At 47.9% G+C, this 13,688-nt stretch overlaps 3 non-coding genes across 3 annotated transcripts; 2 read left to right on the forward strand and 1 right to left on the reverse strand.

The window, feature by feature from the left end:
* Positions 1 to 2,504: 2,504 nt before the first annotated feature.
* LOC122944335 lies at positions 2,505 to 2,619 on the forward strand. The gene has a single exon (XR_006390996.1). It is a non-coding gene; the product is annotated as a U5 spliceosomal RNA (small nuclear RNA).
* Positions 2,620 to 3,887: 1,268 nt separating this feature from the next.
* Positions 3,888 to 4,036, forward strand: LOC122944319. The gene has a single exon (XR_006390982.1). It is a non-coding gene; the product is annotated as a U12 minor spliceosomal RNA (small nuclear RNA).
* Positions 4,037 to 5,615: 1,579 nt separating this feature from the next.
* Positions 5,616 to 5,730, reverse strand: LOC122944336. The gene has a single exon (XR_006390997.1). It is a non-coding gene; the product is annotated as a U5 spliceosomal RNA (small nuclear RNA).
* Positions 5,731 to 13,688: the final 7,958 nt, after the last annotated feature.

The raw sequence follows: 13,688 nt of genomic DNA on the forward strand, positions 1-13,688 counted from the left end.
CCCCGCACAGTGGTTATGCCCCCTTTGTGCACCTGTTCAATGGTTATGCCCCTTTTGTGCCCCTGTACAGTGGTTATGCCCCCTTTGTGCCCCTGTTTCTGCCGCCGCACAGTGGTGCTGCCCCTGTTTCTGCCCCCGCACAGTGGTTGTGCCCCTGTTTCTGCCCCCGCACAATGGTTATGCCCCTGTTTCTCCCCCCGCACAGTGGTTATGCCCCTGTTTCTGCCCCCGCACAGTGGTTATGCCGCTGTTTCTGTCCCCGCACAGTGGCTATGCACCTGTTTCAGCCCCTGCACAGTGGTGCTTCCCCCGTTTCTGCCCCGCACGGTGGTGCTGCCCCCGTTTCTGCCCCCGCACAGTGGTTATGCCGCTGTTTCTGCCCCCGCACAGTGGTTATACCCCTGTTTCTGACCCTGCACAGTGGTTGTGCCCCTATTTCTGCCCCCATACAGTGGTTATGCCCCTGTACAGTGGTGCTGCCCCTGTTTCTGCCCCGCACAGTGGTTGTGCCCCTGTTTCTGCCCCCGCACAGTGATGCTGCCCCTGTTTCTGTCCCTGTACAGTGGTAATGCCCCTGTTTCTGCCCCCGCACAGTGGTTGTGCCCCCTTTGTGCCCCTGTACAATGGTTATGCCCCTTTGTGCCCCTGTTTCTGCCCCTGCACAGTGGTGCTGCCCCTGTTTCTGCCCCCGCACAGTAGTTATACCCTTGTTTCTGCCCCGGCACAGTGGTTGTGCCCTTGTTTCTGCCCCCGCACAGTGGTTGTGCCCTTGCACAGTGGTTATGCCCCTGTTTCTGCCCCTGCACAGTGGTTGTGCCCCCGCACAGTGGTTATGCCCCTGTTTCTGCCCCTGTACAGTGGTTGTGCCCCTGTTTCTGCCCCCGCACAGTGGTTGTGCCCCTGTTTCTGCCCCCGCACAGTGGTTGTGCCCCTGTTTCTGCCCCCGCACAGTGGTGCTGCCTCTGTTTCTGCCCCCGTACAGTGGTGCTGCCCCTGTTTCTGCCCCTGTACAGTGGTAATGCCCCTGTTTCTGCCCCCGCACAGTGGTTGTGCCCCCTTTGTGCCCTTGTACAATGGTTATGCCCCCTTTGTGCCCCTGTTTCCGCCCCTGCACAGTGGTGCTACCCCTGTTTCTGCCCCCGCACAGTAGTTATACCCTTGTTTCTGGCCCGGCACAGTGGTTGTGCCCTTGTTTCTGCCCCTGCACAGTGGTTGTGCCCTTGCACAGTGGTTATGCCCCTGTTTCTGCCCCCGCACAGTGGTTGTGCCCTTGCACAGTGGTTATGCCCCTGTTTCTGCCCCTGCACAGTGGTTGTGCCCTCGCACAGTGGTTATGCCCCTGTTTCTGCCCCTGCACAGTGGTTGAACCCCTGTTTCTGCCCCCGCACAGTGGTTGTGCCCTTGTTTCTACCCCCGCACAGTGGTTGTGCCCCCCACAGTGGTTAGGCCCCTGTTTCTGCCCCCGCACAGTGGTTATTCCCCTGTTTCTGCCCCCGCACAGTGGTTATGCCCCTGTTTCTGCCCTCGCACAGTGGTTATGCCCCTGTTTCAGCCCCCGCACAGTGGTGCTGACCCTGTTTCTGCCCCCGCACAGTGGTGCTGCCCCTGTTTCTGCCCCCGCACAGTGGTGCTGCCCCAGTTCTGTTAATGATACAGTAAGTGACGCCCCCGCCTCGTTCCTCCGGTGAATGGAGCGTGTCCTGTTTCAGCTGCAGCACAATGCAGGGACAGAGCGCGCCTGCTGTTCCGGGCAGAAGAGAGCACAGGCCGATTCCCTGGTCGGAGAATGATTCAGGTGCGATGATGTCACCGGGTCTCGCCGCTGCTGGTGGAGCAGGGAGCTGACGGCCGCGTCCCCATTATATCCAAGTGTCTCTATGTCATCAGGACACAGAAACAGGTGATATTGGGGCGTACCACAGCCGTCCCGGGACTGGAGGACAGCCAAAACCCCAGGAGCGGTGGCAGCGGTTCCGGGACAGTTGGGAGGTTTGTGTACGGTGTTATTGGCGGCTGTGCAGCATGTCACGTGCCCAGGAGCTGACAATCGCAGCGCTCAGGTCTTTATGTGCAGGCGGTTTTGTTGCAGCTTTAATCGGATTTCCCCTCCTCATCTCCTGGACTGATCTGTGCAGGGGGCGAGCAAAACCAAATCAAGACCCTCGTCCGGGTTCAGCTGCACAGTGAGTGCTGGTCCCATCCCCCGCCGGGGTCCTTGTGTCTGTAACCTCCACTGAACGGGGACTGTTCCGGGTCCTGCCCCCTCTGTGACCCCTCCCCCTCATCTGCATATTACCCAGGATGCATCACCCTTGTCTTCAGACGGAGCGTTTTTTGTGATATTTATATGGTTTTTATTGTACATATTTAGTAACAGATGAAACACATTGTATCCGGCAGAGGCAGCATGTGACCTGTACACAGCACATACATGTACACCGCACTCTCCGTGTGTGTGATGAGCGGCCCCCGGGCCCCCGGCACTGCCGGCCCCTGGCAACTGTATACTCTGGTTTCTCTTCAGATCGAATAAATCTTTCGCCTTTTACTAAAGATTTCCGTGGAGAGGAACAATCATGAGTTTCATGGAATTTTTTGATGCCTGGCGCTCGCTGGGCTTCCTGTTCTGGTTAATGATATATTGGATGAGTTTTTATAGTTTTATGGTAGGGTGGATGTTCTAACTCAGAAATATTAACTCATTATGATGCTGGCTGGGGCTGTATTATTGGATATTGTAGGTTGCTTTTAATGCTAATATTCTGGGAGCAGCAGGACAAGGACTACTCCCCCTATTCTGTTTTGTGTACACTTCAGGGTGTGATTGATCTTATGAATGTTGTGCGGTGTTGTACACTGCGTTCACAGACCTTGGAAGATGGAGCCGTTCAAAGCTTGTGGCTTTTGCTGGTGATATATATTGATCCAATGTATACAATGTATCTCATCTGTTGCTAGAACTTTACAATAAGTGAAGTTGAAACAAAAAGTAACAATTCTAAAGACACGGCAGATGCATCCTGGGTAATATGCAAATCAGCCGGCTTCCTCAGCACTTCTGTTGCACCAGGGCTTTCCCAAAAGTAAATGTAAATCAGAAGAGGAAGAAGCTGCAGGACATGGAACAACCCTCCATCCCTGGTAATAAGGAGACATCGTCCAGTTTCTGAGGAAGCACCACCTGGCGGGTCTGAAGCCCGACTTATGGAAGCCCAAGATGATCCTCAAGATAATCAGAGCAAAGGACGTGGTGGAGTCTGTACCAAGAGTGCAGGAGACGGCACAGAGACTTGTCATGAAGGAGCCTCAACCTTAGGTCCTTCATACAGGCCCTCAGCTGGGGCAAGGAGGGAAGATCTTTTCACAACACACGTCTTGTGACTTCTTAAAGCCACTTTTCCGGCAGAAGGTAGATGATAAATCATGGGCCCGGTGACGCCCCTTCCTGCTATCACTTGTCTGTATTGCATTGTCTTCAGGGTTAGTGCAGCAGGCGGTGTGCGGTCATACTGTGTACACTGGACGGTATTACTTCTCATGTGCATTACTTTGGTTGCATTGATGTGAGCACGTGATAGGACTTTTATTCCAGGTCTGATAATGTATGATGGCTGCACTGCAGTAATGTACAAAGTGGGCAGAGACAATCCCTGTGATGATGTCATCGCTGCCAGAAGCAGCTTACTACCCATCATGCATTTCACCTGCGCTGATCATTCCTGGATAGATCATTGAAGGATTATCTCAGGATTGTCCGCCCCCATCCTTATCACTTCGCACTGATTCCATGTAATTCCACCATCCACCACTGGAGGCGCCAAGTGGCTCACCCTGATACAGACAGGGCGCTCTCCAGGGCCACAGCTCCGGGGCCACACAGGGAGGGTATGCCTTAAACTAATGAGTAAGGAAAATAACGAGTCCGGGTGACGCCGGCTCCTCACTGCTCATGTGAGAGGAATTTTTGGATGGGTACAGGTCACCCCAAGGAGGATCTGCCTACTTTGCAGGACCTTCAGGAGCAGTGATCTGCCCGACCCCTGATTGTGTGCAAGGACAGAGGAGAATGAGGGTAGTAGTGCATGGTGTAATGATAGAAGACAATGGGAGTGGGAGTGCATGGTGTAATAATAGAGGATAATGGGAGTAGTAGTGCAGTTTTTTTTGTTAAAGTTCATCAAAAGCCACCACCCCTGAACAGCTCCATCTCTGTTCCAGGTCTGTGAACGCAGTGTATATACCGTATAATAGTGATGTCCGGTTCATGAACGAATCCTTCTTTTGAATCGATTCCTTTCACTGAACCGGAGGAGTGGATTCATCTGACTGATGATCGGTGTGAAGCCGCTCAGTCAGACTCAGTACACGGCAGAGGATCCAGCAGCAGGTCTGGTGTAATATGATCCGACAGTGGAAGCCAGCCTTCTGCCAGACATACCAGACAGGAACTGAAACATTGTATCTGTTTGTGCTGAGTTTCTCCATTCCACCCGTCCCACTAGACTGTTCTAGTCCAGCAAAAACTGTGTATAAGGAGAGCAGTCACAGCCCCTAGTGTGCTGCAGTTAGGGACCAGTGCTTGGAGGGGAGACTCTGCCAGACTACTGAGGGACCAGAAGACGCTGAGACGGGGATACGCTGCCACAGACCCTGGATCACCAGCCTTGGACCAGGGTACCAGCCTTCAGAGAGAGCGGGAAAGCTAGCTCAGGCCTTTCCTCAGCATCAAGCCCTTCTTCTGACAGGGAGGAGACTGGAGAAGCCAGCTCAGTGCACTGCCTGTATTGTTTTGCACTTGAGTTCCTCCAGTAAAGAAGCCCCCTGGTTACTGCAGACCCTGACTCTCTGGACTTAATTTCCCATTGGGGTGCTCCATGCCATTCCATCCCTTCCGGAGAGCAGCAACACGTGGTGAACACCTCAACGGTGTACAGGGGACCCAGCGTAACGTTGGGGCCACCCCAAACCCAGCCACTGCATTAACACACCCCAAGCTGAAAAACCGTTAACTGTGTTTTCAGGACAACTTCTCTGCTTAGCAAACACCAAAACAACAACCTTCATCATCTAGTCTATCATTAACCAGAACAGGAAGCCCAGCAAGTGCCTGAACAACAACTCTCATCATCCAATCTATCATTAAAGAAGCACTCCCGCAAAAATGTTTATTCTCTGGCCTCTTAGAAAGGTCCATGATGTAAACCATACTGAAAGTAATTTTCTTACCAATGACTGTATTTTGTGAGTTTTAACCTCTCTTCTGATCCTCAGCTGTGTCACGTGACCAGCACTCTGACTTTCCGAATAACAGTCTCTTATGTGTGGACAGAATGCCAGTTTCTCTATGTAACCCTATGGGAGCCTCCATATCAGTCTCATAGGAATGGAACAGTCAATAACTTCCTGCCCTGTATCGATCGGAGATCAGCATGCTGGTCACATGACACAGCGGAGAACAAGAAGGGAGGTTATAACTCAGAAATATAGTCACTGGTGATAAGATTACTACCTGCAGCTTTCTAACAGGTCAGAGAACTAAGATTTTTGTGGAAATTTTACCAAAATGACCACTATAACAACTCTCATCATCCAATCTATTATTAACCAGAACAGGAAGCCCAGCGAGCGCCAGGCATCAAAAAATTCCATGAAACTCATGATTGTTCCTCTCCACGGAAATCTTTAGTAAAAGGCGAAAGATTTATTCGATCTGAAGAGAAACCAGAGTATACAGCTGCCAGGGGTCGGCAGTGCAGGGGGCCCGGGGGCCGCTCATCACACACACAGAGAGCGCTGTGTACATGTATATGCTGTGTACAGGTCACATGCTGCTTCTGCCGGATACAATGTATCTCATCTGTTGCTAGAACTTTACAATAAGTGAAGTTTAAACAAAAAGTAACAATTCTGAAGACACGGCAGATGCATCCTGGGTAATATGCAAATCAGCCGGCTTCCTCAGCACTTCTGTTGCACCAGGGCTTTCCCAAAAGAAAATGTAAATCAGAAGAGGAAGAAGCTGCAGGACATGGAACAACCCTCCATCCCTGGTACTAAGGAGACATCGTCCAGTTTCTGAGGAAGCACCACCTGGCGGGTCTGAAGCCCGACTTATGGAAGCCCAAGATGATCCTCAAGATAATCAGAGCAAAGGACGTGGTGGAGTCTGTACCAGAGAGTGCAGGAGACGGCACAGAGACTTGTCATGAAGGAGCCTCAACCTTAGGTCCTTCATACAGGCCCTCAGCTGGGGCAAGGAGGGAAGATCTTTTCACAACACACGTCTTGTGACTTCTTAAAGCCACTTTTCCGGCAGAAGGTAGATGATAAATCATGGGCCCGGTGACGCCCCTTCCTGCTATCACTTGTCTGTATTGCATTGTCTTCAGGGTTAGTGCAGCAGGCGGTGTGCGGTCATACTGTGTACACTGGACGGTATTACTTCTCATGTGCATTACTTTGGTTGCATTGATGTGAGCACGTGATAGGACTTTTATTCCAGGTCTGATAATGTACAGTCATGGCTGTAAATGTTGGCACCCCTGAAATTTTTCAAGAAAATGAAGTATTTCTCACAGAAAAGTAATGCAGTAACACATGTTTTGCTATACACATGTTTATTCCCTTTGTGTGTATTGGAACAAAACCAAAAAAGGGAGGAAAAAAAGCAAATTGGACATAATGTCACACCAAACTCCATAAATGGGCTGGACAAAATTATTGGCACCCTTAACTTAATATTTGATTGCACACCCTTTGGAAAAAATAACTGAAACCAGTCGCTTCCTATAACCATCAATAAGCTTCTGACACCTCTCAACCGGAATTTTGGACCACTCTTCGTTAGAAAACTGCTCCAGGTCTCTTATTGGGAGGCCGCCTTTTCCCAACAGCAATTTTAAGATCTCTCTACAGGTGTTCAATGGGATTTAGATCTGGACCCATTGCTGGCCACTTCAGAACTCTCCAGTGATTTGTTGCCATCCATTTCTGGGTGCTTTTTGATGTATGTTTGGGGTAATTGTCCTGCTGGAAGACCCAAGATCTTCGACGCAAACCCAGCTTTTTGACACTGGGCTCTACAGTGCGACCCAAAATCCGTTGGCAATCCTCAGATTTCATAATGCCTTTCACACATTCAAGGCACCCAGTGCCAGAGGCAGCAAAACAACCCCAAAACATCAATGACCCTCCACCATATTTCACTGTAGGTACTGTGTTCTTTTCTTTGTAGGCCTCATTATGTTTTCGGTAAACAGTAGAATGATGTGCTTTACCAAAAAGCTCTATCTTGGTCTCATCTGTTCACAAGACGTTTTCACAGAAGGATTTTGGCTTACTCAAGTTCATTTTTGCAAAATGTAGTCTTGCTTTTTTATGTCTCTGTGTCAGCAGTGGGGTCCTCCTGGGTCTCCTGCCATAGCATTTCATTTAAATGTCGACGGATAGTTCGCGCTGACACTGATGCTCCCTGAGCCTGCTGGACAGCTTGAATATCTTTGGAACTTGTTTGGGGCTGCTTATCCACCATCCGGACTATCCTGCGTTGACACCTTTCATAAATTTTTCTCTTCCGTCCACTCCCAGGGAGATTAGCTACAGTGCCATGGGTTGCAAACTTCTTGATAATGTTGCGCACTGTGGACAAAGGCAAATCTAGATCTCTGGAGATGGACTTGTAACCTTGAGATTGTTGATATTTTTCTACAATTTTGGTTCTCAAGTCCTCAGACAGTTCTCTTCTCCTCTTTCGGTTGTCCATGCTTAGTGTGGCGCACACAGACACACAATGCAAAGACTAAGTGAACTTCTCTCCTTTTTATCTGCTTTCATGTGTGATTTTTATATTGCCCACACCTGTTACTTTCCCCAGGTGAGTTTAAATGAGCATCACATGCTTGAAACAATCTTATTTATCCACAATTTTGAAAGGGTGCCAATAATTTTGTCCAGCCCATTTTTGGAGTTTGGTGTGACATTATGTCCAATTAGCTTTTTTCCCTACATTTTTTGGTTTTGTTCCAATACACACAAAGGGAATAAACATGGGTATAGCAAAACATGTGTTACTGCAATACTTTTCTGTGAGAAATACTTCATTTTCTTGCAAAATGTCATGGGTGCCAACATTTACGGCCATGACTGTATGATGGCTGCACTGCAGTAATGTACAAAGTGGGCAGAGACAATCCCTGTGATGATGTCATCGCTGCCAGAAGCAGCTTACTACCCATCATGCATTTCACCTGCGCTGATCATTCCTGGATAGATCATTGACTGCTGAGCTGTGTATCTAATCCTATCATGTGTGATACAGTCTGCTGAGCTGTGTATCTAATCCTCTCCTGTGTGATACTGTCTGTTGAGCTCTGTATCTAATCATTTCCTGTGTGATACTGTCTGCTGTGCTGTGTATCTAATCCTATCCTGTGTGATACTGTCTGCTGTGCTGTGTATCTAATATTATCCTGTGTGATACTGTCTGCTGAGCTGTGTATCTAATCCTATCCTGTGTGATACAGTCTGCTGAGCTGTGTATCTAATCCTATAATGTGTGATACAGTCTGCTGAGCTGTGTATCTAATCCTATCCTGTGTGATACAGTTTGCTGAGCAGATGATTAATCAGATAGATGATTAATCGTACCCCCAGTGCTGCGAAGCCAGGCCACCACTGGGCGCATCAGCTTGGTGAAGCACCACAGGGCGGAAGAGAGGCCAAATGGTAGGCACGTGAAGCGCCAGACCTGACTGTTCCAACAGAACCAGAGTAAATCTCTGGAAGCGGGTGCTACCGGAACCGTTAGGTAGGCATTCTTGAGATCCAACTTCACCATCCAGTCCCCTGGGAGAAGCATGTCTCTTAGGAGATGGATGTCTTCCATTTTGAAATGGCTGTAACGAATGAAGGCGTTCAGGGCTTTGAGATCGATCACAGTCTGCATTTGGCCCCCTTTCTTTTGCACCAAGAAGATGCTCCTAATAACTCCTGTGTGTAAACGGGAGGCTAGTTCTATCGCCCCTTTCTGGTACAGTGCCGTCAGCTCCGTGTGGATAAGGGAGCGTGCTGGCTTGGGCAGGATCATAGGGTGTGGGAGAGCCAGGTTTACGGGGGAGGTTACGAGGTGTCTATCTGAAAGCCTCTGACTGTTGACAGTACCCAGGGGTCGGAGGTGATCTTTGACCAAACATGAGAAAAGAGATGGAGTCTGCCCCCTAGGCGAACAACAGAAGAATTCAGAAGAGGATGAGGACTTATAGTATGGTCGTCTGGAAGCCGGATTTCCTCTGAAGCCTCTGGATCGGTCTGCTCCGCCTCGGGAAGGGAAAAATGAAGGTTGGTGCCGTTGGTCCTGCAGAGATGCTCTGTGCGCAAAGGAGCCCCGACCCATTCCTCGGGTCTGAAAAGATGACCGGCCAGACAGACGGCCCCTTGAACTGCCGGCCCTGGAGGAAAAACGGTTGTTGAACACCTTACGCATAGAGGACTGCGCTTTGTCTAGGCCCGTAAAGGCACCACAAATTTGCTAAATTCTTTGATGAAAGAATCACCAAATAGAAGACCTTGGGCATCTTTGCCTGTCTCGGTCAAGGCCAGATTAGACAGCTTGGGGTCGATCTTCATAAGGATTGCCTTGCGTCTTTCGATAGCTAAGGACGTATTAACGTTCCCCGCAATACAGAGGGTTCTTTGAACCCATCCTCTTAGTTCGTCAGGGTCAACTTGCTCGCCGCTTGTTTTAGTGGACTCTGCCATATCAAAGATTTTTGCTAAAGGACCTGTTATGTCCAGTAGCTTGTCTTGGCAGGCCCGTAGGGCTGAGTCTAACCGTCTACGGGGGTTAAAACCCATTTTTGCAAAAAGATTGTACCACCTTAGGATCTACCACAGGGGTCTCACAGACCTTATTGGGGATAAGTGGCCGTGGGCACTCTGCCCGCAATTTACTGCGGGATTCCTTACTGATGGGCTTACGGATCAGAGCCTCCAGATAACGTGCCACATGAGTGGCGGGGAGCCACTCAGAGGATCGAGAGAGGTGCAGTGTGTCTGGATCAAATAAGGGTTCACCCGTTAGATCCATAAGGGAAGCAGATGAACCCAAGGGCAAATCAGGGTTTGAACTAGCAGGCAGCAAACCTGAAGGGGCGTCCCCTTTTGTTGTAGGATCCACCCCGATATCCACCAGATCCTCATCTGAGTCATATATGGACTCCAAATGTGCCTCCTCCTCAAACTCTCTATTAGAGTCAGAACCAGACTCGGGCTGCGTTCGTGACGATTTCCAGAGCCATGCTTTTTCTGCCTGGCGCGGACAGGCTCGCTTGCGCAATCTAAGCACACTATCATGGGATGGACCAGAGCCATCATTCATTTGGATTCTGGAGGCAGATGTAGGTGGCAATGGTGGCAGGTTTAACCCTTGGCTAACAGAAGGAGGCTGAGCTATCAAAGCTTGTGATATAGATTGAGTGAGGGCTGTGGACATAGAGCCCATGGCTGTCATAATCGCTTTAGATATGGATTGCTGTAATGCCAAAGCCTGGGCCTCTGATGGGGAAAGATTGGTTTCCCTTAAGGGAGGGGATGAAGAATGGCCCCTGGATGGATTGTCCTGCATGGCTAGGGCAGGGAGGGAGGTGCTGTCTTTGGGCCGGTGAGACATAGGAAGGGTTGCTGGCGGGAGTAGGTCCCCCCAGGCCAGAAGAGGAAGGTATATTTGAAAAAATATGTCTATTAGGCGAAAGAAACGGGAGCAGGGTGAGCGAGCCGACACAGTAATACCTGGCAGACACCGAGATGCACTGGCGCCCAAGATATCGGGATATCTCGGGCGCGCTGAGAGACAGGAAGCGTGGAGTGGCCCAGCCTGCGAGCACTAAAGTACTGGCCGGGGAACTATACCTCCCGCGATCCCTCGTGAATACGCGAGATCTCAGGCCAGTGGAGTAGAAAAAATGGCGTCCGAGAATATCACGTGAGAACGCGAGACCTCAGAGCCCGGCGAGCGGTGCAGTGGAGAAGGAGAAGAAGATGGAGTTCCAGGCAAGATGGCGCCCGTACTCAGACGGGGAGGACAGAGGTAACTAAGTTGTGGGGGGGGGCTGTGGAGTCGCAGCTGTTGTAGGAAAACGGTGAGGGGAACCCCCCCCCCCCCCCCCACCAGCAAAAGGGAAGGAAGAAGCTTTTGATAAAGGTGTAGGGAATACAGAAACTGTGGGACAAAAATTATACACCATTAACTAAAATAACATTATATAGTAAATGAACTAAACTAAAGTCCCCTAAGCTACCCCATGTACAGTACAGACCAAAAGTTTGGACACACCTTCTCATTCAAAGAGTTTTCTTTATTTTCATGACTTTGATAATTGTAGATTCACACTGAAGGCATCAAAACTATGAATTAACACATGTGGAATTATATACATAACAAAAAAGTGTGAAACAACTGAAAATATGTCATATTCTAGGTTCTTCAAAGTAGCCACCTTTTGTTTGATTACTGCTTTGCACACTCTTGGCATTCTCTTGATGAGCTTCAAGAGGTAGTCACCTGAAATGGTTTTCACTTCACAGGTGTGCCCTGTCAGGTTTAATAAGTGGGATTTCTTGCCTTATAAATGGGGTTGGGACCATCAGTTGCGTTGTGGAGAAGTCAGGTGGATACACAGCTGATAGTCCTACTGAATAGACTGTTAGAATTTGTATTGTGGCAAGAAAAAAAACTGATCAGTAAAGAAAAACGAGTGGCCATCATTACTTTAAGAAATGAAGGTCAGTCAGTCCGAAAAATTGGGAAAACTTAAAAAGTGTCCCCAAGTGCAGTCACAAAAACCATCAAGCGCTACAAAGAAACTGGCTCACATGCGGACTGCCCCAGGAAAGGAAGCCCAAGAGGAGTCACCTCTGCTGCGGAGGGTAAGTTCATCCGAGTCACCAGCCTCAGAAATGTCAGGTTAACAGCAGCTCAGATTAGAGACCAGGTCAATGCCACACAGAGTTCTAGCAGCAGACACATCTCTAGAACAACTGTTAAGAGGAGACTGTGTGAATCAGGCCTTCATGGTAGAATATCTGCTAGGAAACCACTGCTAAGGACAGGAAACAAGCAGAAGAGACTTGTTTGGGCTAAAGAACACAAGGAATGGACATTAGACCAGTGGAAATTGTGCTTTGGTCTGATGAGTCCAAATTCGAGATCTTTGGTTCCAACCACCGTGTCTTTGTGCGACGCAGAAAAGGTGAACGGATGGACTCTACATGCCTGGTTCCCACCGTGAAGCATGGAGGAGGAGGTGTGATTGTGTGGGGGTGCTTTGCTGGTGACACTGTTGGGGATTTATTCAAAACTGAAGGCATACTGAACCAGCATGGCTACCACAGCATCTTGCAGCGGCATGCTATTCCATCCGGTTTGCGTTTAGTTGGACCATCATTTCTTTTTCAACAGGACAATGACCCCAAACACACCTCCAGGCTGTGTAAGGGCTATTTCACTATGAAGGAGAGTGATGGGGTGCTGCGACAGATGACCTGGCCTCCACAGGCACCGGACTGAACCCAATCGAGATGGTTTGGGGTGAGCTGGACCGCAGAGTGAAGGCAAAAGTGCCAACAAGTGCTAAGCATCTCTGGGAACTCCTTCAAGACTGTTGGAAGACCATTTCAGGTGACTACCTCTTGAAGCTCATCAAGAGAATGCCAAGAGTGTGCAAAGCAGTAATCAAAGCAAAAGGTGGCTACTTTGAAGAACCTAGAATATGACATATTTTCAGTTGCTTCACACTTTTTTGTTACGTATATAATTCCACATGTGTTAATTCATTGTTTTGATGCCTTCAGTGTGAATCTAAAATTTTCATAGTCCTGAAAATAAAGAAAACTCTTTGAATGAGAAGGTGTGTCCAAACTTTTGGTCTGTACTGTATATCCCACAATTGTATGAGTGGGAAAACAATAAAAGTATATTGGTCTATAGGACCAAAAAATCCCTTTAGGGATCCCTATTTAACAGTTAAAATCGTAACTTTATTATTTGTAATTTATACTCACAGACATATAATAGAGAAAATACAAAGAAAAATTGGTTAAAACTCTCAGTTGTAAGGAGTTATGAGACAAAAATTGATAAGCCTGGTTGCCTAGTTTTTGCAACCTTTGGCGATGTCTTTGTATCTGGCTCAATACAGTGATTATCTCTTATTTTAATTAGATAGCACATGAAATAGTAAATATAAAAATTTATTTGATAATGACAAATAAAATAACATGAAGGAGAGGAAATAAAGAATAGTGACCCCCCCAAAAAAAATTCCCAGAAACGACCCACCCATCTTCAGGAATTACCTTTAGATAATAAATTTGACCTGTTTTGATAACAATTGATGGTTATATCTATTATGATATCACTGCCTTAGCCATCTGTATAATGAATAATTAAATATACAATGAATAACTAAAAATATAATAAAAATTGAATAAAATTAATAAAAATAAAATAATAAAAGATGTAATAAAATTAATAAAATATATAAATTCGATCTGATGGTTTGTGGGATGGTAAAATTTATTAGGGGGACAACTTTACATCTATGAAAGATAGACTATATATAGTGAGAATGACCTATATTATATTTATAGACTGTTTATTATATAGAAAACAAGCGCCTGATTAATAAAATTAA

Source organism: Bufo gargarizans, chromosome 7 (genome assembly GCF_014858855.1).
Source record: "Bufo gargarizans isolate SCDJY-AF-19 chromosome 7, ASM1485885v1, whole genome shotgun sequence".
In the NCBI taxonomy this organism is placed as follows: Eukaryota; Metazoa; Chordata; class Amphibia; order Anura; family Bufonidae; genus Bufo; species Bufo gargarizans.